Source organism: Hypanus sabinus, chromosome 17 (genome assembly GCF_030144855.1).
Source record: "Hypanus sabinus isolate sHypSab1 chromosome 17, sHypSab1.hap1, whole genome shotgun sequence".
Taxonomy (NCBI): domain Eukaryota; kingdom Metazoa; phylum Chordata; class Chondrichthyes; order Myliobatiformes; family Dasyatidae; genus Hypanus; species Hypanus sabinus.
Window position 1 is genome coordinate 40,697,244 of NC_082722.1, and position 25,990 is coordinate 40,723,233.

At 44.0% G+C, this 25,990-nt stretch overlaps 1 protein-coding gene and 1 pseudogene across 1 annotated transcript in view; both read left to right on the forward strand.

Annotated features, from left to right (window-relative positions):
* Positions 1-25,990, forward strand: part of LOC132407188 (uncharacterized) — a 545,618-nt gene that overhangs the window by 174,546 nt on the left and 345,082 nt on the right. The window contains exon 2 of the mRNA XM_059993474.1: positions 25,022-25,064. The gene's annotated coding sequence lies outside the window, so the exon portion shown is untranslated. The remainder of the gene's footprint in view (positions 1-25,021; positions 25,065-25,990) is intronic.
* On the forward strand, positions 16,513-17,859 carry LOC132406628 (sin3 histone deacetylase corepressor complex component SDS3-like; annotated as a pseudogene).

A 25,990-nucleotide genomic window follows, 5' to 3' on the forward strand; every position in this document is an offset into this window, starting at 1 on the left:
GTCCTTTAATATTTCACTTTTCACCTTCAAATTAGTGGAAAAAGTTTGCTTTAATTTACTCTATCTATACCTCTAACAATTGTGTTCAGCTTTATCAAAACTCTCCTCAATCTCCTACACTCCAAGAAATAAAGTCCTAATCTATTCAATCTTTCCAAATAACTCAAATCTTCAGGTCCTGGCAACATCCTTGTAAATATTCTCTGTACTCTTTAAATCTTATTTGCATCTTTCCTATAGGTAGGTGAGCAAAACTGCGCACAATACTCCAAATTAGGCCTCACCAACATCTCACACAGTTTCAAAATACTATCCCAATTCCTGTACTTAGTACATTGATTTATGTGCCAGTAGCTCTCTTTTTATGACCCTATCTACCTGTGATGCTACTTTCAATGAATTATGGATCTGTATTCCTAGGTCCCTCTGTTCCACCACACCCCCTCAGTGCCCTACCACTCACTACCCTGTACGCCCTACCCTGCTTTGTCCTCCCCCAGTGCAACATCTCGCACTTGTCTGCTAAATTCTATTTGCCACTTCTCAGCCCATTTATCCAAATAACCCAGATCCTGCTGCAGGCTTTGGCCTTCCTTGTCCTCTATGCCTATAATCATCTACAAATTGGCTGGTCCAGTTTACCATCTTATCATTTGAATAATTAATATAGGTAACAAACAACAACAACCCAACATTTACACCACTAGACTTTATGGATCAGCCTCCCATGTGAGATTTTGACAAAGGCCCTGCCAAAGTTCACATAAACAACATCCATTGCCTTTTTTTCATCAACTTTCCTGGAAAACTCCTTGAAAAATCCTAGAAGATTGGTTAGACAGCACCTACCCCACACAATGCCACATTGATTATACTGTATCTAATCAGGCCCTGTCTATCTAAATTTTATATATCTTGTTCCACGCAATACAGTAGTTTCCAATAATTTACCTATTACTTATGTTAGATGTACTGGTCCATAATTTCCTGACTTATTCCTAGCACCTCTCTTAAACAACAGAACATTTGCTATCCTCTAATCCTCCAGCACCTCACCCGGAGCTAATTAAATTCCACTCCCACGACTCCGACAATCTCTGCAGTACCCTCCCCTCTAGGTGTTGCCTTGTCAGACCCTACAGACATTCACCCTAATTTGCATCAAGGCAGCAAGCGCCTCCTCTTTTGTAATATGGATGCAGACCATGACTTTATTACAGTTTTGCCTCAGTTCTGTAGATTCTGAGTCCATCATCCGAGTAAATACAGATGCAAAAAAAAATCAGTTCAATATCTCCCCTGTCTGTTTCAGCTCCTTGTGTAAATGGCAACACTGATCTTGAAGTGGATCAACTTTGTCTCTTGCTATCCTTTTGCTCTTAATATATCTGTAGTAGTCTTTGAGATTCTCTTTCACAGAGCAATCTCATGTCTTTTAGCCCTTCCAGTTACCCTCTTAAAGTGTTCTCTTGCATTTCTTATACTCCTCAAGAGCATCGTTTGTTCCTTGCTGCCTATACCTGCTATGTACCTCCTCCTCCTTATCCAGGGCCTGTAAACTTGTTAGCCTTGCCTTTTATACTAACAGGAACGCACCAACTCTGTACTCTCAATAGTTCACTTTTGAATGCCTCCTACTTAACAAACATTTCTTTGCCTGAAAGCAACAAATCCCAGTCCACACCTGCCGAATCCCTTCTGATGCCATCAAAATTGGCCTTTCTCAACACAAGGATTAATCTTACTCTTCTGCATAATTATATTGAAATTAATGGAATTATGATTACTTGACAAACGCTGTCCTGTCCTTTTACAATATGAAAACCTCAATCAAAATGTGGAAAGTTAAAATTACTTACTTTCACAACCTTATTTTTCTCAGAGCTGTCTTCTATCTCTCCACAAATTTGCTTCTCTAAGTCGCACAGACTTTTGGGAGATCTATAATTTAAGTCCATTAACTTGGTCATCCCTTTCTGATTCCTTAGTTCCACCCATGTAGCCTTAGTAGATGAGCTCTCCAGTCTGTCCTATCTGTGTACTGCCATGACATTTTTCCTAACAAGTAGTGACACCCTTTCCCCTTTAATATCTCCCCCCCCATCATGCCTAAAACAACAAAATGCCAGACCATTGAGCTGCTCGTCCTACCCCTCCTGCTAACAGTCTCACACAATATCATAATCCCGTGCTGAACTGTGCAACAAGCTCATTCTTATTTTACCTACAATACTCCTTGTACTAATGTAGAAACAGCTCAGAGCATTAGTCCCACCATGCTCAATGTTTCATTCCTGTCTTTGTATGTAAGCTTAACATAATTTTTCCCACAACCGCTGGCAAAACAGGACCTTCAAGGTAGCAATCTCTAGATTGCTGCCTTTGCCACATGCCAGTGAAGGCAATAATAGGATGATTTGGCTCATCAATGAGGAGCTGAGGAACTGGTGCAGGGCGCAGAGTTTTCTATTTATGGATCATTAGAATCTCCTATTGGGAAGGTATGCTCTGTACAAACGAGATGGGTTTCACCTGAACCCGAGAAGGAACAATATTTTTGTGGGCAGGTTTACTAGAGCTGTTGGAGAGGGTTTAAACTAATTTGGCCAGGGTAAGGGAACCAGAGCAATTGGACTGAGGATTGGGGTGTTGGTTTACAAGCACAGGTAGTGTATAGTGAGACTGTCAGGAAAGCCAGGCAGATGATAGGCCAACATTGCAGTCATTGAGATGGGTTGTAGTGCAAAATGGTGGCAAATACAGGACTGAAGGTGTTGTATTTGAATGCACACAATATATGAAATGAGGTAGATGATCTTATAGCACATTTAGAGATTGGCAGTTATGATGGAGTCATGGGTGAAAGACTATTGTAATTGGGAGCTCAATATCCAAGGATACAAAATCTATCATAAGGACAAGCAAGTTGGCAAAGGAGGAGGAGTGGCTCTGCTGGTAAAAAAAAATTAAAACAAATCTTTAGATAAAAGTGACATTGGATCAAAGGATGCAGAATCCTTGGTGTGTAGAGTTAAGAAGACCCAAATGGGTCTTACAGGCCTCTAAACAGTGGCTAGGATGATGTCTACAAATCACAGTGGGAGATGGAAAAACCATGTCGAAAAGGAAATGTTACATTAATATGGGGGATTTTAACATACAGATAGATTGGGAAAATCAAGTTGATGCTAGATCTGGAGAGAGAATTTGTGGAATGCCTCTGAGATGGCTTTTTGGAACAGCTTATGGTTGAGCCAACAAGGGGATCAGCAGTTCTGGATTGGGTGTTGTATATTGATCTGGATTTGATTAGGGAGCTTACAGTGAAGGATCATTAATAAAACAATGTTCATAATGTGATAGAATTCACTCTGGAATTTGAGAGGGAGAAGCAAAAGTCAGATGTATCAGTACTACATTGGAGAAAAGGGAATTACAAAGGCAATAGAGAGGAACTGGTCAAAGTTGATCGGAAGAGAACACTAGCAGTTATGATGGCAGAGCAACAATGGCTAGAGTTTCTGGGAGCAATTTGGAAGCCACAGAATAGATACATTCCAAAGAAGATATTCTAAAGGCAGGATGTCGCAACCATGGCTGACAAGGGAAGTCAAAGCCAACATAAAAGCAAAACAGACGGAATATAATAAAACAAAAACTAGTGGGAATTTAGAGGATTGGGAAATTTAAATAAAACCTCAGAAGGCAACTACAAAAAATGGGGGGGGGGGGGAGAGTGGGAAAATGATGAAATATGAAGGTATATGCTAGCCAATAATATCAAAAATGATACCAAAAGTACTTTCAGAAAGCATTAAAAGTATTAAAAGAGAGGCAAGAGTAGATATTGGACCACAGGAAATTACATTGGAGAGATAGAAACATAGAAAAACTACAGCACAATACAGGCCCTTTGGCCCACAAAGTTGTGCCAAATATGTCCTTACCTTAGAAATTACCAGGCTTAACTATAGCCCTCTATTTTGCTAAGCTCCATGTACCTATCTAAAAGCCTCTTAAAAGACCCTATTGTATCTGCCTTCACCACCTTTGCCGGCAGGCCATTCCACGCACTCACCACTCTGAGTAAAATACTTACCTCTGACATCTCCTCGGTACCTACTCCCCAGCACCTTAAACCTGTGTCCTCTTGTGGCAACCAATTCAGCCCTGGGAAAAAGCCTCTGACTATCCACATGATCAATACCTCTCATCATCTTGTACACCTCTATCAGGTCACCTCTCATCCTCCTTCACTCCAAGGAGAAAAGGCCGAGTTCACTCAACCTATTCTCATAAGGCATGCTCCCCAATCCAGGCAACATCCTTGTAAATCTCCTCTGCACCCTTTCTATAGTTTCTATACAGCTGTAACATTACCTCTTGGCTCTTAGCTCCCACATCCTTCCTGTAGTGAGGCCACCAGAACTGAGCACAGAACTCCAAGTGGGGTCTGACCAGGGTCCTATATAGTTGCAACATTACCTCTCAGCTCCTAAATTCAATTCCATGATTGATGAAGGCCAATACACTGTACGCCTTCTTAACCACAGTGTCAACCTGCGCAGCTGCTTTAAGCGTCCTATGGACTCGGACCCCAAGATCCCTCTGATCCTCCACACTGTCAAGAGTCTTACCATTAATACTATATTCTGCCATCATATTTGACCTACCAAAATGAACCACTTCACACTTATCTGGGTTGAACTCCACCTGCCACCTCTCAGCCCAGTTTTGCATCCTATCAATGTTCCGCTATAACCTCTGAAGCCCTCCACACTATCCACAACACCTCCAACCTTTATATCATCAACCAACTTACTAACTTATCCCTCCACTTCCTCATCCAGGTCATTTATAAAAATTACGAAGAGTAGGGGTCCCAGAACAGATCCCTGAGACACTCCACTGGTGACCGACCTCCATGCAGACTATGACCCATCTACAACCACTCTTTGCCTTCTATGGGCAAGCCAGTTCTGGATGCACAAAACAATGTCCCCGTGGATCCCATGCCTCCTTACTTTCTCAATAAGCCTTGCATAGGATACCTTACTACAATCATCAAGATCCTTTTCCATAGTGAGTACTGAAGTAAAGTATTCACTAAGTACCTCTGCTATTTCCTTTGGTTCCATACACACTTTCCCATTGTCATACTTGATAGGTCCTATTCTTTCACGTCTTATCTTCTTACTCTTCACACACTTGTAGAATGCCTTGGGGTTTTCCTTAATCCTGCCTGCCAAGGCCTTCTCATGGCCTCTTCTGGCTCTCCTAATTTCCTTCTTAAGCTCCTTCCTAGTAGCCTTATAATCTTCTAGATCTCTAACATTACCTAGCTCTCTGAACCTCTTGTAAGCTTTTCTTTTCTTCTTGACTAGATTATTACAGCGTTTGTACACCACGGTTCCTGTACCCTACCATAACTTCCCTGCCTCATTGGAATGCACGTATACAGAACTCTACACAAATATCCCCTGAATATTTGCCACATTTCTTCCATACTTTTCCCTGAGAACATCTGTTTCCAATTTCCTGCCTGATAACCTCATAATTCCCCCTACTCCAATTAAACACTTTTCTAACTTGTTTGTTCCTATCTCTCTACAATGCTATTGTAGAGGAAATAGAATTATGATCACTATCTCCAAAATGCTCTCCCACTGAGAGATCTGACACCTGACCAGGTTCATTTCCCAATAAGAAATGTACTGCCTCTCCTCTTGTAGGCTTATCTACATACTGTGTTAAGAAACCTTCCTGAACACACCTAACAAACTCCACCCCATCTAAACCCCTCGATCTAGGGAGATGCCAGTCGATATTTGGGAAATTAAAATCTCCCATCATGACAACTCTATTATTACACCTTTCCAGAATCTGTTTCCCTATCTGCTCCTCGATATCCCTGTTACTATTTGACGGCCTATAACAAACCCCCAGTAAAATTATTGACTCCTTTCTGTTCCTAACCTCCACCCACAGAGACTCAGTAGACAATCCATCCCTCCATGGTGTCCACCTTTTCTGCAGCTGTAACACTATCTCTGATCAACAGTGCCATGCCCCCACCTCTTTTGCCCCCCTTCCTGTCCTTTCTGAATCACCTAAAACCTGGCACTTTAAGTAACCAATCTTGTCCCTGAGCCATCCGAGTCTCTGTAATGGCCACCACATCATATCTCCAAGTAATGGGAAACAAAGAAATAGCAGATGAACTGAATAAGTATTTTGCATCAGCCGTTACTGTGGAAGGCACTAGTCGGATGTCTGAAGTTCAAGAGTATCAAGGGGCAAGAGTCAGTGCAGTCACTGTTACTAAGTAGATGGTGCTTGAGAAACAAAGGTTTGAAGGTAGATAAATTACCTGAACCAGATGGACTACACCTCAAACTTCTAAAAGAGGTAGCTGAAGAAACTATGGAGGCATTAGTAATGATCTTTCAGGAAACAATAGTCTTGCATGGTTCTGGAGGACTGGAAAATTGCAAATATCACTCCACTGTTCAAGAAGGGAAGGAAGCAGAAGAAAGGAAATATTAGATCTGAAGTCAGAGGCTGGGAAAATGTTGGTCGATTGCTATGGATGTGGTTTCAGGGTACTTGGAGGCACTTGGCAAAATAGGCCGAAGTGAGCATGGTTTCCTTAAAGAAAAGTCTTGCCTGACAAATCTGTTGGAATTTTTTGAAGAAGTAACAAGCAGAGTAGACAAAGGAGAATCAGTAGATATTTTGTACTTGGACTTTCTGAAGACCTTTGACAAGGTGCCACGCATGTGGCTGCTAAATAAGTTAAGATAGCATTGTATTACAGGAAAGACACTAGTATAGATAGAGCATTGGCTGATTGGCAGGAGGCACAGATTGGGAGTAAGGAGATCCTTCTCAGATTGGCTGCTGGTGACAAATTGTTTTCCGTAGGGGTTTGTATTGGGACCGCTTGTTTTCACACTGTACAGTATGTCAATGCCTTGGAGAATGAAATTGATGGCTTTGTGGCCAAGTTTGTGGCTCACACAAAGTGAGGTAGAGGTTGTGTTGAGGAAGCAGAAAGGGTGCAGAAAGAGTTAGACAGATTAGGAGAATGGACAAAGAAGTAGATGGTGAAATCCAGTGTCAGGAAGTGTATGGTCATGCACCTTAGTAGAGGGAATGCAAGCATAGACTTTTTTAAATACAGAAATTTCAAAAATTCGAGCTTGTGCAGGATTCCCTAAAGGTTAATTTGCAGGTTGAATCTGTGGTGAGGAAGACAACTGCAATATTAGCATTCATTTCAAGAGGACTAGAAAATAAAAGCAAAGATGTAATGCTGAGGCTGTATAAGAACTGATGAGGCCTCACTTGGAGTATGGTGAGCAATTCTGGACTTTTTATTTAAGAAAGGATGTGCTGACATTGGAGAGGATTCGGAGTTGTTCACAATAATAAATCTGGGAAGGAAAATGTTAACATGTGAGCAGACATTGAAGTCTCTAGGCCTGTACTCACTGGAATTTGGAAGAATGGTGGGGAGAATCACATTGAAACCCATTGAAAGGCCTAGATAGAGTGGATGGAAAGAGGAGGTTTACTTTGGTGGCAGAGTCTAGGACCAGGGGCATAGCCTCAAAATAGAGGACCTTCCATTTAGAACAGAGATAAGGAGAAATTTCTTTAGGCAAATGGTGGTGAATCTGCGGAACTCGTTGTCACAGGTGGCTGTGGAGGCCTGATCGCTGGGTGCATTGATAGTTTCTTGTTTAGTCAGGGCGTAGAAGATTATGGGAAGAAGGCAGGAGAATGGGGATGCGAGGGAATTGGATTGGCCATTTCAAAATGGTGGAGCAGGCTCAATCGGCTGAATAGTCTAATTCTGCTTCTATGTCTTATGGTCTTAATCAATATATAGAGGTCCCAAGTAGAGAGAATGCAATATTGGATCTCCTGTTAGATAAGGAAACAGGGCAGTGACAGATGTGTATGTAGGGGAAATCTTTGGCTCTAGGTTTCATAATTCCAATAGTTGCAAGACAATTATAGAGAAAGACAGATATTGTGCTCAGGCTGAGATTCTAAATAGGAGAAAGGCCAATTCATCAGAAAGGACTTGGCAAGTACGGATTAGGTTAGGTTGTTTTACTGGCATGTTTGGTAAGTGGGAGGTCTTTCGAGAGATATTGAGGCCCTGGTTGAGAAGAAGGAGGAGATTAGGAGAATAGGCAACGAAGAAGACGGTGAAATCCAGTGTCAAGAAATGTATGGTCATGTACCTTAGTAGAGGGAATGAAAGCATAAACTATTTTTTAAATACAGAAATTTCAAAAAATTCTGCGTCTCCGCCGCATCTGCTCTCAGGATGAGGCTTTTCATTCCAGGACGAAGGAGATGTCTTCCTTTTTTAAAGAAAGGGGTTTCCCTTCTTCCACCATCAACTCTGCTCTCAAACACATCTCTCCCATTTCCCACACATCTGCCCTCACCCCATCCGCCCGCCACCCCACTTGGGATAAGGTTCCCCTTGTCCTCACTTACCACCCCACCAGCCTCCAGGTCCAACGTATAATTCTCCATAACTTCTGCCACCCCCAACGGGATCCCACTACCAAGCACATCTTTCCCTCCCCCCCCTTTCTGCTTTCCGCAGAGATCGCTCCCTACGCGACTCCCTTGTCCACACGTCCCCCTCCATCCCTTCCCACCAATCTCCCTCCTGGCACTTATCCTTGTAAGCGGAACAAGTGCTACACCTGCCCTTACACTTCCTCCCTCACCACCATTCAGGGCCCCAGACAGTCCTTCCAGGTGAGGCGACATTTCACCTGTGAGTCGGCTGGTGTGGTATACTGCGTCCGGTGCTCCCGGTGTGACCTTTTATATATTGGTGAGACCCGACACAGACTGGGAGACCGTTTCGCTGAACACCTACGCTCGGTCCGCCAGAGAAAGCAGGATCTCCCAGTGGCCACACATTTTAATTCCATGTCCCATTCCCATTCTGATATATCTATCCATGGGCCTCCTCTACTGTCAAGATGAAGCCACGCTCAGGTTGGAGGAACAACACCTTGTATACCGGCTGGGTAGCCTCCAATCCTGATGGCATGAACATTGATTTCCCTAATTTCTGTTAATGCCCCTCCTCCCCTTCTTACCCTACCCCTGACATATTTAGTTATTTGCCTGTTCTCCATCTCCCTCTGGTGCTTCCTCCCTACCCTTTTCTTTCTCCCGAGGCCTCCCGTCCCATGATCCTTTCCCGTCTCCAGCTCGGTATCACTTCCACCAATCACCTTTCCAGCTCTTAGCTTCATCCCACCCCCTCCGGTCTTCTCCTATCATTTTGCATTTCCCCCTCCCCCAACTACTTTCAAATCTCTTACTATCTTTCCTTTCAGTTAGTCCTGACGAAGGGCCTCGGCCCGAAATGTCAACAGTGCTTCTCCTTATAGATGCTGCCTGGCCTGCTGCATTCCACCACCATTTTGTGTGTTGTTACATTGCAGGTATAGGCAGGTAGTAACAAAAGAGGTACTTGAGAAGTATAAAACTGCAAGCAAACACTTGAGAAGGAAATGAGGAGGGCTAAAAGAAGGCAAGAGTTTGCTCTAACAGGCAACGTGAAGGAGAACCCCAAATGCTCCTTCCGAAGAGTAAAAGAATTGCAGGGGCAGACTTGATACTCTTGAAGATTGGTGTGGTCATCTATGCATACTGCCAAAAGAGAAGGATGAGATCTTAAATTGGTTGTTGCAACTGCATTTACTCTGGAAACAGACTCACAGTCCATAGAAGTGATGCAAAGCATCAGTGAGGTCATGGACTGTATAAGGATGATAGAGGAGGAGGTGCTTGCTGTCCTGGGGCAAAGTTTGATGGATAAATCCCCAGGGCTTGATAAGGTGTTCCTTTGCAACTTGAGGGAGGCTCGTGCAGAGCTTGCAGGAGCCCTAGCAGAGGTCTTTAAAATGTCCTTAATCATGGCTGAGGTGTAACTAATATTGTTCCATTGTTCAAGAACAGTTCCAAGTATAAGCTGGGAAATTGTAGTCTTGAGAGCTTGACATCAATAGTCTGTGAGTTATTGGAGGGAATTCTAAGGGACCATATATATTATTATTTTGATAGCCAAGGATTGATTAGGGATAGTCAACATAGCTTTGTGCAAGGTAGGTCATGTCTAACCAATCTTGTACAGTTTTCAAGGAGGTTACTAGGAAAGTTGATGAAGGAACGGCAGTGACTTTAACAAGGCTTTTGACAAGGTTGTATATGAGTGGTTGGTCAAGAAGTTTCAGTTGCTTGGCGTTCAGGATGAAGTAGTAAAGTGGATTTGATATTGGTTTTGAAAGAGAAGCCAGAAAACGATAAATTGTTGCTCTGTGACTGGAGATATGTGACTAACAGTGTGCTGCAAGGATCTGTACTGGGTTCACTGTTGTTTGATATTTTTTATCAGTTATCTGGATGATAATGTGGTAAACTCAATAAGCAAATTTGAGGATGAGGGCAAGACTGGGGTCATAGTGGACAGTAAAGAAGGCCATCAAAGATTACAGTGGGATCTGGACCAGCAGGAAAAATGGGCTGAGAAATGGTGGATGGAATTTATTGTACAGAAGTGTGAGGTGTTGCACTTAGGGTGGATAAACCAGAATAGGACTTAAACAGTAGGGCACTGAGGTGTGTAATAGAACAGAGGGATCTGGGAATACAGATTCATAATTCCTTGAAAGTGGTATCACAGGTAGATAGAGTCATGAAGAGAACTTCTGGCACGTTGGCCTTAAGTACTGAGTGCAGGAATTGGAATGTTACGTTGAGGTTGTATAGGGCGTTGAGGTCTAATTAGAAGTGGTGTGCAGTCCTGGTCACCTATCTGCAGAAAATCAATTAATAAGATTGTAAGAGTACAGAGAAAATTTACAAGGACGTTGCCAGGACTTGAGGACCTGTGTTATAGTTAAACATTGAATAGGTTAGGACTTAATTTCCTGGAGTGCAAGAGAATGAGGGAAGATTTGATAAAGGAATACACAATTTTGAAGGGTATAGGCAGAACATATCAAAAAGGCTTTTTCAATACAGTTGGGTGTGACTAGAACTAGAGGTCATAGGTTAAGGATGAAAGGTGAAATATTTAAAATGAACCTGAGGGGAACTTTATTTTAAAGATGATGTGCATGTGGGATGAGCTGCTAACAGAAGTGGTGGAAGCAGGTTCAGTTTTGATATTTAAGAGAAGTTTGAATAAGAATGTGGATAAAGAAGGGTGTGGAGGGCTATGATCGAGGTGTATATTGATGGGAATAATATTTCGGCATGGTCTAGATAGACCAAAGGGCCTGGTTCTGAGCTGTAGTGCTCTATGACTCTAACCTTAGCAGTTCTTTATTAATCTGAACCTGCAGCAAGATTCTGAGCAACTCTCTGCTGGCAGGGAAGTGTCAATAGATGAAGATGACAGGGGAAATTGTGGCTCAGACCGAAGTGCTTCTCATCTGTTGACTGCCCCTAACCATCCCACCCCTATTTCACCGTGCTCCAGAACCCATGTAACTTGAGTCCTGATGGGCTAATCTACGCCTGCACATGTGCAGACAGCAGAGGAACCATTGTGACTCTTCCAGGCTCCAAAACCCAGATACATCACACATTCAGAACAGGAAAAATCAAGACATGGAAATACAGGTTGGTGCCTCACACAAAGTTTGTGATAAGGCCACAACAAAAAACATTTGTCTTCAGCAAGTCTGATTATGTTTGTGAGGAAAGAAAACATAATGACTAATATTTGAAACCATGGGCCAGACACATTGACCAGCAGTTTACAGGTTAACTTCTTGTTTTTGGAAATGTCTGAGATCAGTAGGACGTTCTATTGGATGCAGTCACTGAATGTGAAAGTCTTTGGATATCCTGAGGACATGAAAGATGTTCTGGCAGAATTTATTAGGATGTTGTTAGACATCATTGATATTATTCCTTGGGCAGTGGCTGCATCTTCTAACATGTTCCGTTTGTTGTTCTGTCTCCAAGTGATGAGACTATGCCATGCGTGTCCACACCTTGATATTCAATATATTCACGGCTATTTATCTGGATCTCTGAGAGAAGGGTGAAAATTTAATTTCAGTGTTCTGATGCTTTGATCTTTCTTACATTGCTTTAATTGTAATATGCATATGCCTCATTTGTTTGGATCTTCACTAAAGGGATGGGCAAGCATTGACCCATCACCCCCCTTTTATTCAGTGCTTGTGGAGGAATTATCTTGTCCGTCTGGATCTCGAGCTCGCCCCACATCTTTTAGTTTCAGACTAGTTGTTAAAAATGAAATGGAATCCCTTCTGCTTGAGGGATACACTGAGCTGTTTGCTGATGCTGTGTCTTATTTCCCATGTGAGCACAGTCTTTCTGTTCCAGCATCTGTGGATATTCAGCCAGAATGATGTACCTGTAGTAAAAAGAGAAAATGCGAAAAATATTCAGCAAGTGGGAAAGCATCCGTGGAAACAGGAACAGGCACTGCTTCAGTACAGAGGCCTCCTAATCTCAGTTCAGAAAAGTTCGAGGTACAGGATTTTAAATTGCACAGAAGGAACTAAAAGGAAGGGTTATGAGTAGATGGAGACCAGGAGAAGCTGGTAGAGCAGCTGAGAGAGGCTAGTGAAGGCTTGTAACATAACTCGAGAGGAGGTATAAATAGAAGACAGGTGAGAGAGGAACTTGTGAAATGCTGAGAATGTGAGACACAAAGCTGGCAAGGCTGTTTATTTGAATTTATTGAGTTTTTGTTGTGTCTGGTGGCTGTAATATTCTCAGATGAAAAATGAAAAGCTTTTCCAGAAGCTTACTTGAGCTTCAGTGGAAGATGGGCAAGAGTGGCAGTGGGTGAAGAGTTAGAACGAAAGGCTGCTGGAAGCTCAGGTTTACCCTTGTAGACTGCGCGTAGGAGCTTTGCAAAGCCGTGCACAAGAACTCCCTTGTTATTTCTGGTGTAGTTGTGACAAATTGAGCTTCTGCTACCTACCTGATATTTCAGCTCGCTGCCAACTGAGAATTTGTGCAGATGTCTCCAGCAGATCCCTGGAATGGCTCTGAAGCTGTAGGTGTAACATTTGTGTTATTCTTAATGATGATCTCTGAACAATTATTGTTCTTTTCATGTTGCCAATTCTTCAAGGATAATCATAAATCTAACTGCTACTATTATAACAGTGGGGATAAAGTTGTGCAGAGAGCATATGGGGGGGAAAGCAAAGTTGCTATGATGTCAGCTGGCTTTATGTTTCATGAATAAAGTACCCATACTGGTAGTTAAAATTCTTGCCATTTATAGCATCTTGGAGAAAGAATAAGTGAACTACTGAGACAGTTGTCAATTTAACAGGCAGGTTGTGCCTGACAGATAGCATGTGGCTGCAAAGATTTACTGCAACCAACTCCTTCACAAAGATAATTCAGGATGGCCAATAGGTGTTGGATCTGCCCTCTGCCCTCTTCCTGGAAAGTGAATAAAGAAATAATAAAAGTAACCGGTTTTAAAAAGTACAAACACATTAAAGTCTGCAGATGTTGGAAATCCAAAGCAACACATACAAAATGTGGAAGGAACTCAGCAGGTCAGATAACATCGATGGGAATAAATAGGTAGTTGACCTTTCAGGGCAAGACCCTGCTTCAGAACTGAAAAGGAAGGGGAAGATGTCAGAATAAAAAGGTGGGGGAGCGGAAGGAGGATAGCTAGAATGTGATAGGTGAAAATTGTTGGGCTGGAGAAGAAGGAATCTGATAGGATAGGAGAGTGGACCGTAGGAGGTGGAGAGATGGGGGAAGAGATAGATAGGTGAGAAATGGTAAGAGGCCAGCGAGGAGAATAGAAGAAGAAGGGAGGGGCAAGGATTTTTTTTAACCCGAAGGAGAAATCCATCTTTATGCCATCAGTTTGGAGGATATCTAGATATATTACAAGGTATTGGTGTTCCACTCTGAGTCTGACCTCATCTTGGCACAAGAGGAAGCCATGGACCAACATGTCGGAGTGAGAATGGGAATCAGAATTAAAATGTTGGGCCACCGGGAAGTTTTTGCTTTTGGCGGGTGGAGTAGAGGTGCTCGGAGAACCAGTCCCTCAATTTCCGACGGGTCTCTGCAATACAGCAGAGGCTGCATCGCGAGCACCGGACACAATAGATGACCCCAGCATATTCAAAAGTGAAGTTTTTCCTCACCTGGAAGGACTGTCTGGGGCCCTGAATGGGAGGAGGTGAATGGGCAGGTGTAGCACTTAGGCCACCTGTAGGGGTAAGTGCTGGGAGGGAGATTAGTGGGGAGGGATGAATTGCAAAGGGAATCATAGCAGGAGGAATTCCTGTGGAAAGCGGAGAGAGCGGAGGTAAAGATATATTTAGTGGTAGGTAGTTTTAAAAAGTGTTAACATTGAACTCCTAATTTATCATTAATAATTTCAAAACTTGCTCGCATATTTGCCATTTGCCATAGAAAGAATCAGCTGAGCTGCTGGGAGGGAACCCTGCTGCTGTGTCACTCAAGATAGACTGCTGTGAAACAGGAGTCAGCATAAGTTGCCATCAGCTCAGCCCCCATCCATTGCTCTTATCACGGCTTCAGGGCTTCCAATCATAACGTGTCATTCCAGCCACCCATCACCTCCATTCAGGTAACAACAATGAGGACTGCTATCTCACCTCCTTTATTCACTTAAATGCTCTTTGTACCATATAGCCTACAATATAATAAGGGACTACTTTATGTTTTAGTAACACGTCGTTGAATGCGCTATTAGGCACATATTGAGCATGCACTATTATGCGTGTATTGATCTGTATGTGTGTGTAAAGTTTGGACTTTACCAGTAAAGAACCATGAAACTTAGCTCCTGTTTCCAGTGTTTTTCTTAATAGCATTGTTGTGTAACCAGGCCACGTACACAACAAATTGGCAACGAGGTTAATGAACCTACATCGTATCGGAACGCCATGTTTTAATTGATAACAGCACTCTGAGGAAGAGTGCAAGGAATGAACCAAGGAGCGGAAGAAGGAGGAAGAGTGAGGTCACGAGTCTGAAAGGAAGCGGGAGCACACCTAGGGTCAGGAATGTCGGGAGACCAAGAGACACAGTCGGAGTCACAGCACGTCCAGGTGAGACCACAGCTGATGCTGACCCCCAGGGGCTGAGTGTCTGCCTGCCCCAGAAGGGAGATAAAAAGGGAGGGACACATACATCTAGATGGAATGCGCTTGTGGCGCTAGCGAAAAGGACACGAGTCAAAAAGAAAACAAAGGGAAAACAGGGCTAAGTTAACATAACAAAGATGGCAATGACTGGAACCATTACAGCATTTGATAGTGGCATTGAAGACTGGGCAACTTACATTGAAAGAGTGGAGTTGTATTGTGAGGCTAACGGTGTTAATTATGAAAAGAAAGCCAGTGTCTTACTCAGTATTATGGGAGCAAAAACGAATGGGCCGCTACGGAGCTTGTTAACCCCTGAAAAGCCAGCTGACCAAATGTTCAAGCAAATAGTAGACACTCTCCAACAGCATTTAAACCCCAAACCACTGGTCATTGCTGAAAGATGTAAATTTCACAAATGGAATCAGAGCAAAAATGAAAGCATTTCTGAATATTGTGCTGAATTGTGTTATCAGTTTGGAGCTGGTCTATCAGACGCATTGAGGGACAGGTTAGTGTGTGGCATACACTGTGAAACCACATAGAAGAAGCTCCTGGGTGAAAAAGACCTTACATTAGAGAAGGTGCTGAACATTGCAATATCAACAGAAACTGCAGCATGGGGTGCTTCAGAGATACAACAAAAATCTCTGGAATATGCTACCAATAAAATATCACTGAGCAGAAATGAAGGAAAGAAACGTTACTGTTGTGGGAACATGTCACATGATCCTAATGACTGTCGGTTTAAAGACAAAGAATGCAGAAACTGTGGCAAACAGGGCCACACTGGCAGAGTATGCAAAGCTAGTAAACAGCAGAAAAGGGACAAAATACAGAGAAACAAGAAACAACAGAAAGGAAAACACAATGATGTACACAAAATGGAAGAAAGCAGTTCTGATGAAAACAACTCAGACAAAAGTGAAATGTCTTGTCTGCAATTTCACAGTGTGAAAGAGACAGATGATCGAAGAGTAATAAGGATCACTCCGCAAGTGGCAGGCGTGAGACTGAAAATAGAGTTGGACACAGGCTCAGCTTTAACAGTGATCTCTGTACATGACTAGAAACGACTGTTTTCTTACATATCTCTGAAACGAACTAAACTACTGCTAAAGTCTTACACAGGACAGAAAGTGTGTCCCAAAGGTAAAATTAAAGTGACAGTGACCTACAGAGGTAAAACACAGCAGCTGAACCTCTATGTACTGAAAAATGGAGGACAACTGTTGCTAGGACATGAATGGCTCAGGAAAATCCAGATGATTGGCACATCATTAAGGCACTAGATGTGTCAACAAAGGAGGGCAGCTCGGCGGAGAAGATGTCCGCAGCTCTCCTCTCACCCGTTGTTGACTATTACAATGATGAGGAGGAGCTAGACAGTGTCGACGATGAGGACAAACACAGTATACGCGGCCGCGACTTGGATAAAGATACAGAGGATGCAAGGGAGACAGATATTGCCAGTAAGCAGGATGATGAAGACTACCTAGAAGTAAAAGAGCAGATGTACCAGAAGAAATTGACATCTCTCAAAAGACAGCTACAGCAGTTACAAGAAGGTACTTTGCAGGAGTATCAGAAAAGGATGAAGAAACTAGATCAACAATCTAGGAAGGAATACGAAATGCAGAGCTTTTTCTGCAGCTGGAGACAGAACAAGTGGTAAGGAATTATATTAAAAAGAAGAAAGCAGCAGTGAAGGAATTTGAAGATAAAAAGATTGAGTTAGAAGAAAAGAAAAAGATGATTGAGAATGAAAGGCTAACAATGGAACTCACAGGAGATTCTATGGAGGAAAAGCCAATAATGACTAGGAAACTAAGGAGGAGACCTAATGACCCTTTCCAATTACAGACAAAAGATGAAAACCTGCACCTGCACAGTAAAATTACTCGTTAACAGATAAGTAGATAATGGAAGATCTGCAAACTCTCAATAAGCTTAAATCTCCAAAAAGACCAGAAAACTGTGTGGTGGTTTCTTTTGAACTTGTAGTCTTTTAACATTGTTGGACTATTTTTACTGTGCCCATGGTCTGTTTTTTTTTATCAATTATGCTATTGTTTGCAGTGTTGTAACTATATGTTGAAACTGTGTAGTTTTGTGCAGGTCTTATAGCTTTAGTTTTTGCTCTTGTTTTGTCTGGTGGATTTGGAGCTCCTTTCCGGGGAATGCGCTAGACGGTGGCACGATATTAATACACAGCAGCCTCTCTGGACTCTGGATTGGGGTTTGCCAAATGTTATGTGGATTTTCTGGTGCAGTCTGTTTTGTCATGTGCTTTTGTGATGTCATTCTGGAGGAACGTTGTCTCATCTTTTAACCGCATTGCATTTGTGCTTTCTAAATGACAATAAACTGAATCTGATCTCCGTCTTCTCCTGAGCATCTTCCCAGCACTCCTGCTTATTCACCAGCACCAGGATATGAAGCACGGATAGAAGATGGAAAGTTATATTATGATAAGAGATCGTATCATAAAGGTCAGGCTATCTATTTTGAATCTAAGGAGAATATGAAGATTGGCTGTCTAATTAGCTCAGTTGGATCAAATGAGATATGGGTAAGGAAGACAAGTGATAGCACAAAGATGCGTATATATCTAGGACAGCTGCACAGAGGAGTCTTCATTATACGGAGGCGATCTGCTGCCCAGAAATCTTAGCAAGTTGGAGGCGCATATTTTCTTAACTCCCTTTGCTCAGAGGTCAACTTTTCATGACTTTTATATGGAAATCTGTATTAAAACAAACAAGTTATTGACAGACGTTTCCCGGAGAGGTAGGATAGCCACAGACTTGGCTTATAAATTGATCTCAGACCAAAAGTAAAACAAAAGGTTTGTTATAATTTGATATTATTATGTTACCTTGTTATAATTTGATATTATTAAGACACTAAGTAAACAAATGGTAGGTGTTTGTATGTTAAGGGTAAACATATTTGTTTAGCATAGTGCCCCATTTAAAAAATGCAGTTGATACACTATTAAAATAAAAGGGGAGGAGTGTACTGTATAGCCTACGGTATAATAAGGGACTACTTTATGTTTTAGTAACATGTTGTTGAATGCACTATTAGGTGCATATTGATCTGGATGTGTGTGTACAGTTTGGACTCTACCAGTAAAGAACTATAAAACATAGCTCCCGTCTCCAGTCTTTTTATTAATAGCATTGCTGTGTAACCAGGCCACATACACAACACTCTTCCTTCATGGACAGTATACAAATTTGTCAGAGTGTGAGTGTGAGTGTGAGTGTGTGTGTGTGTGTGTGTGTGTGAGTGTGTGTGTGTGTCCTTTTCCCCTAGGCATATACCAGCCTGTTGGGTAAGTGTTACACTAGCATTTATTGATGTGAAAATTGAAAGGAAGCCAATGTAGCGATGTGCTACACACAGCGCTGAAATAACGACACACAGTCGGTAAGTCGTCTCGAGACTAGTTTATTCAAACTTCGCAATGCTGGCATTTAATCCCTAGTGCCCGCCCTCTCCGGGTGGAAATGACGTCAGAGGTGCATTACCAAAGTCTCTCCCCGCGCTGGCTATCTGTGAGCTGGTTCGCCTGCGCAGAAAGTGGGTCGCCACATAACCCTCCCCCCGAGAACCGGCGATACACCCCCGCCAATGTCCACAGTCTGGATCAGCCTCTGTTTCGCAGGTCTGCCTCTGTGCCGCGGTGCCTGAACCTCGACCGGCTGTGCCAAGTCCACATGGGCTGGTTTGAGTCTGCCCACCGTGAAAACCTCCTCTTTCTCCCCCAATGTCCACAACGTACGTGGACCCGTTGTTGTTGATCACCTTGAATGGCCCCCCGTACGGCCACTGTAGCGGTGCCCGGTGTCCGCCCCTTCGTACAAACACAAACTTACAGTCCTGCAGGTTTTTGGGTACATGGGTCAGGGTCTGTCCATGCTGTGAAGTAGGTATGGGGGCCAGGTTGCCGAGCCTTTCGCATAGCCTGTCCAGGACTGCTGCGGGTTCTTCCACTTGCTCCCTTGGGGCTGGTACGAACTCTCCTCGGATGGCCAGGGGCCGTACACCAACTCAGCTGACGAGGCGTGCAGATCCTATTTGGGCGCCGTGTGAATTCCAAGCAGGACCCAGGGAAGGTTGTCCATCCAGTTAGGTCCTCTCAGGTGGGCCATGAGAGCCGACTTCAAGTGACGGTGGAAGCGTTCCACTAGTCCATTCGACTGTGGGTGGAAGGCAGTTGTGTGGTGTAGCTGCGTTCCCACAGACTGGCCACAGCCGACCACAGGCAGGAGGTGAACTGGGCGCCTCTGTCGGAGGTAATGTGGGCCGGTACCCCGAAGTCTGCTATCCAGGTTGCGATCAGTGCTCGGGCGCAGGAATCGGCAGATGTGTCGGTGAGCGGGACCGCCTCTGGCCACCTTGTGAACCGGTCTACCATAGTTAGGAGGTACCGCACTCCTCGGGACACTGGTAGGGGGCCTACGATATCCACATGAATGTGGTTGAACCTCCGGTGGGTGGGTTTGAACTGCTGCTGCGTGTCTTTAGTGTGCCGCTGCACCTTGGCTGTTTGGCACTGCGCGCACGTTCCGGCCCATTCACTGACCTGCTTGCGAAGTCCGTGCCACATGAACTTGCTGGAGACCAGCCGGATGGTTGTTCTGATAGATGGGTGCACCAAACCGTGTATGGAGTGAAAACTCGCCGCCTCCAGGCTGCCGGGACGATGCGGCGAGGTTGGCCGGTAGCCACATCAAACAGGAGGGGATCCTATCACCTGGGCCTATGAGAAAGTCTTGCAGCTGCAAACCTGAGACTGCGGTCTTGTAGCTGGGCATCTCGTCGTCTGCCTGCTGCGCCTCCGCCAGTGCTGCATAGTCCACCTTTGTGAATGCGAAGGTCAACGGTTTGTGGTCCATGAACATGGTGAACGGCCTGCCTTCTAAGAAGTACCTGAAATGCCGGATTGCCAGATACAGTGCCAACAGCTCCTGGTCGAAAGCACTGTACTTGAGTTCAGGTGGTCGTAGGTGCTTGCTGAAGAATGCCAGGGGTTGCCAGCGCCCCTCGATGAGCGGCTCCGGCACCCTACTGACTGTTGTGTCAGATGCGTCCACCGTGAGGGTGGTCGGAACGTCCGTTCTGGGGTGCACCAGCATCGCGGCATCTGCCAAGGCTTCCTTGGCTTTAACGAAAGCGGCTGCAGCCTCCTCGTCCCAAGTAATGTCCTTGCCTTTACCCGACATCAGGGTGTACAAAGAGCGCATGATACAGGCTGCTGAAGGGGGGAAACGGTGGTAGAAGTTCACCATACCAATGAACTCCTGCAGGCCTTTGACCGTGTTGGGCTGGACAAAGTGGCAGACTGCGTCTACCTTGGCAGGCAGAGGTGTTGCCCCATCTTTGGTAATACTGTGTCCCAGGAAGTCGATGGTATCGAGACTGAACTGGCATTTGTCCGGGTTGATCGTGAGGCCAAAATCACTCAGGCGGGAGTAGAGCTGGTGGAGGTGGGACAGATGCTCCTGAAGACAACTGCTGGCTATAAGGATGTCATCCAAGTAGATGAACGCAAAGTCCAGGTCGCGTCCCACTGCATCCATTAGCTGCTGGAATGTCTGTGCGGCATTCTTCAGGCAGAACGGCATTCGGAGGAACTCAAACAGCCCGAACGGGGTGATGAGTGCTGTTTTGGGGATGTCTTCAGGGTGCACCGGGATTTGATGGTATCCCCGGACGAGGTCTACTTTGGAAAAGATTCTTGCCCCGTGCAGGTTTGCTGCAAAGTTCTGTATGTGCGGCATGGGGTAGCGGTCTGGAGTGGTAGCCTCGTTCAGTCTGCGGTAATCGCCGCATGGTCTCCAACCCCCGGCTGCTTTGGGCATCATGTGCAGGGGGGAGGCCCATGGGCTGTCAGACCTCCATATGATCCCCAATTCCTCCATCCTCTTGAACTCCTCCTTCACCAGTCAGAGCTTATCTGGGGGAAGCCTTCGAGCACGGGCGTGGAAGGGTGGTCCCTGGGTCAGAATGTGGTCTGGCTGCTGTGAACTGTGGTGCCAGAATTGATGGAAAGTCCACCAGAATTCTGTGAATTTGTTGTCCGGCAGCTTGATGGAGTCCAGGTGTGGGGCCGGCAACTTGGCTTCACCCAGGGAGAACGTCTGGAAAGTCTTGGCATGTTCCAGTCTTTTCCTTTGCAAGTCGACCAGCAGGCTGTGAGCTCGCAAGAAGTCCGCCCCCAGGAGTGGTTGGGCCACCGCGGCCAGTGTGAAGTCCGACGTGAACCGGCTGGTGCCAAACTGCAGCTGCACTGTGCAGGTGCCGTAGGTCCATATCGTGCTGCCGTTTGCGGCCCTCAGGGTGGCTCCTGGCTTCCTGTTGTGGGTGTCGTACCCCGTCGGGGTCAAGACGCTAATCTCCACTCCGGTGTTGACCAAGAAGCGGCGTCCCGACTGTTTGTCCCAGACGTACAAGAGGCTGTCCTGGTGGCCAGCCATCATAGTCATTAGCGGCAGCTGGCCCTGGCCCTGGCCTTTGCAGGGCAGGCGACAACAGTGGGCTTCTGTGCCCCACTGCTGGTGGTAGAAACACCACTGTTCACTGGCCTCCTCACTCCTGCCTCTGTGTTGTGTGCGGCCCCCTGCCGGGCCTGGTCTGGTCTGCTGTTGGGCGCGTGGCCTGGTAATCTGACCGACGGATGTCACGCTCTCCATCTTGGCTTTCCACAGCACGTCTGCCCGGGCCGCCACCTTCCGGGGGTCGCTGAAATCTGCGTCGGCCAGCAGCAGATGTATGTCCTTAGGCAGTTGCTCTAGGAACGCCTGCTGAAACATGAGGCAGGGCTTGTGTCCGTCAGCCAGGGCCAGCATCTCGTTCATCAATGCTGATGGCAGTCTGTCTCCCAAACCGTCCAGGTGAAGCAGGCGGGCACCCCGCTCACACTGTGAGAGGTCAAAGGTCCCAATGAGCAGCGCTTTGAATGCTTCATATTTGCCTTCTGCCGGGGGCGACTGTATGAAATCCGCAACCTGGGCAGCCGTCTCCTGGTCAAGGGTGCTCACCACATGGTAGTAACACATGGAATCAGAGGATATCTGCCGAATCTGGGACTGGGCTTCTGCTTGGCTAAACCACACGTGTGGTCGCAGCGTCCAGAAAGTCGGCAGTTTTAGCGAAACTGCGTGAACAAATGAAGAGTCAGTCATCTTTGGCCCAAATCCCGTTTGGACCGTCGGGGTCACCAATGTAGCAATGTGTTACACACAGCGCTGAAATAACGACAGGCAGTTGGTTAGCCATTTCGAGACTAGTTTATTCAAACTTCGTGGCACTGGCATTTAATCCCTAGCGCCCGCCCTCTCCGGGCGGAAGTGTCGTCAGAGGTGCATTACCAAAGTCTCCCTCCATGCGCTGGCTATTTGTGAGCCAGTTCGCCTGTGCAGAAAGTGGGTCGCCACACCAGTTTGTTTCAATTATTTAACTCCTTTCATATGCCTTTCAAGATGCCACAGAGCACTGTATTGACACAGATGTACTTCAGACGTGCAACCACAGATTGAATGCAAGAAATATTTCAGTAACACACACAAAATGCTGGAGAGATTTGAGACCCTGGTCTCGGCCCAAAACGTCGACTGTATTCATTTCCATTAATGCTGTCTGACCTGCTGGGTTCCTCCAGCATTTTGTATGTGTTGCTTTGGATTTCCAGCACCTGCAGAATCCATCGTGTTTAAAATATTGTAGCAATTTGTGGTAATACCCAGAAAATTATTTTTAAAAATGTAACTATATAGCTATTTATCCTCAGGCGGTGTGTTTGAAAGTTGCTGTTATCTGGAATGAAAAGTGACAAAAACTATTCCTATGTTTTTTCTGGAAATTTGACTAAGCACTTCTCTGCATGAGTAATCCTACGGATAATGTCATTACCTGCGCAACTCTCATACAGTTTTGCTCCAGTATGATCATTGTTGGTTGTTCCCTGGTTGATTATCAGACTACCTGATGAATGACTGATTAGGACTAATCCTGGAAGGTTGGTCTGAACTGTGCATACACTGTATTTCTGATCTCTTTGTAGTCACCATTGATTGTCGATCACAGTTGACATTCAGTGTTGACTAGTCAAAAGGGCCATCACAGTATCTCCTATTGAGGTAATCTCAGTGCTTCAGGACTGCTTTTTTTGGACTAATGGCAGATGTTCAAGGAGGCCGCATAGACAGAGGAATCAGAGACATCGAGGAATTGGCCTCATTGGTCACTGCCTACATCAGTACTTGTAGAGAGGACATCAGTATCTCAAGAACAGTCTTCCACAGCCCAAGCAGAAGCCCCGGCTAAATGCAGAGGTGTGCTTACTACTAAAAGCCTTGGGGTACTGTCGTCTAGAGACAGAACGGCTCTCAGAGCAGCAGGGAGATGCCTCATCTTAAATACCAAGAGGGCAAAGATCACTCACGCGGAGAAAATCAGGAGTACCTGTCCGATGACAAACCCTGGCATATGTGGCAGAGCATCCAGAGCATTACTGACTATGCAAGGGAAAACAGTGAGACTATACCAGTGATACTCTAATCAGCTTTTATGCACACTTCGAGGCTTGCAACACAGGTATCTTATCCTATGCCTAATGTCACTTTATATACATGCAATCAATATATGTACAGTATATCAGCTATTTTACATATTTATATTCATCATGATTTTTATTATTGTGTTCTTTATCTTATTAGGGTTTTTTTTGTGCTGCATTGGATCCCGAGTGACAATTATTTTGTTTTCTTTTACACTTGTTTACTAGGAATTACGTTAAACAATCTTGAAGTTGTCTGATGTAAAGCACTACTGGGCAGCATCATTAAGCACAATCACCAACATTAATACTTTGTCGAACATTGTTCATCTTTCTGTATTAGTTCAGCTGAAAGTGAATTTAACACAAAGTAACTGCATTTAACCAGGGAGTATCGGGCTCCCATTCCTCAGCAAACTCTTTGAAAATCCTGTAAAATAAATTGCAGTGAATATTTTCATAATTTTGTACAGATTGTATAATACATCCTTTTGATAAGGAAAAAGATTGAAAGGGTGTCTCTAGTGCAAAAAAATGCAATTTGGAAATACTTTCTTAACAAACATAATTCTTAACAATCATGTCAAATTGGTATGGGGCCAATTTGTGAACTGAGCCTGATTCTTGGAACTTGAACTAATTTAAAAGATCGTGGAAGTGTCAGTCCAAAGTGGCTTTGCTGTAAAATTTCTTGAACTCCTGGACAGGTTCAGCCATCTTATCTGTGCCGATGTAATGAGCAGAAAGTCCTAATGCCACGTTGATTTAAATTTGTCAAAATGTCTCTGTGCAAATCTATAACCATTTTCATTTTTATGAAGATCTTTCGGCATGCATAAAGTTGTCTGTAATTATTTCTATTTCAACAATGAAATATTTATGTATTATTCAAATTCTCTCAGTCATTAATGAACTGTACAGAGCTTAACATTGCATGATACAATTGCTACATCTTCACTCACACTCAAATTGTTCACCTGCTTTCCTGTTATGGACTCACCCGTTTATTTGCTGCATTTTCCTGAAAACAAACTGCAGAATTTTAATGTGTAAAGAGTTCCATGTAAAAATCAATAAGCTGAAAGCTGAATCACATAACATTTGCGAATAAACCTCTCCAAAGGTAATACTGTTAACTTATGATCAGGGAATGAGACAGAACTAATTCAGTCAGCCGCAATTGCTTTACATATAGGTGGCTGTTAATATTTCAAGATTTCTTCTGAAGTAAATGGCTTCAAAATGTGCTTTGTTTTTATGATTTCAGGGAAGAAGATTTTTTAATTGGGCCGTCAAGGAGTTCATGTCGGGTAAGTAAATGTTGCTGCCTTCAGTCTTATGGATGATGTAGAACAGCAACTGTAATTTGGTATTTAGGTTGTCGAGCCAGACAGTTGCTCTGGATGTAGCAAATGCATCATTGTGATAGCTCTTTCATATTTATGAATCAGGCACTGTTGCATATTCTTTAGTTGCTTGTGGGGTCCCACAGTCATATATTCCAGAGTTTTGGATTTCCAGTGTTGTCACGTATCTGGTTCTCCTGTTGTTTATATAGTAAAGATTTAGAGTTGCTTCTAAATGTCGTTGTATGTCAAAGAAAGGGACCTTTTTTGCTTCCACTAAGGGATGTTTGTTTGGTAGTACTTAAGAACTTTCTGCAGTTTCCCAAGCTGCTTCAGGGTTAAAGAGATATTACTCTTTGGCTACGAACCAGGTAGTGTGATTTTTTTCTTTTGTAGCTGACAGCTCAATAAACCATAAACTGTACAAGTCTAGCTGTGATTTAAAATTCTTCCAAGTAACCTACTAAGATACTCTGATGTCTATCTTGATTTACCTCATGTGAATTCATTCTAACATTTTTATGCAAACAAACTTGCTTTGAATTCCAATACATTTTCTATGAAGAAGATTGTGAAGCTGGCTGCTATATTTTTGAGACATCTAAAAGAGAATCAATTGACTAATATGTTTTAAACTGGTACATTTTGAAAACATTTGAACACAGAGGATACTCATTCCCTAGTACTGGTCTGGCAAGAAGAAAAGGTGGTGATAATGTCAGTGTGCATGTATGCCTACCACTGCTGTAGCTGAACAGAGTCATGAGAAAGTCACAATTCATAGAGAACCTGGTTTGGAAACAGTTTTTCTAGCACTAGGCATGTAAGTTAGCAATTTCCCTAACTATCTTACAATAATATCCATAAAGGAGAAAGCTAGAACACTGCTG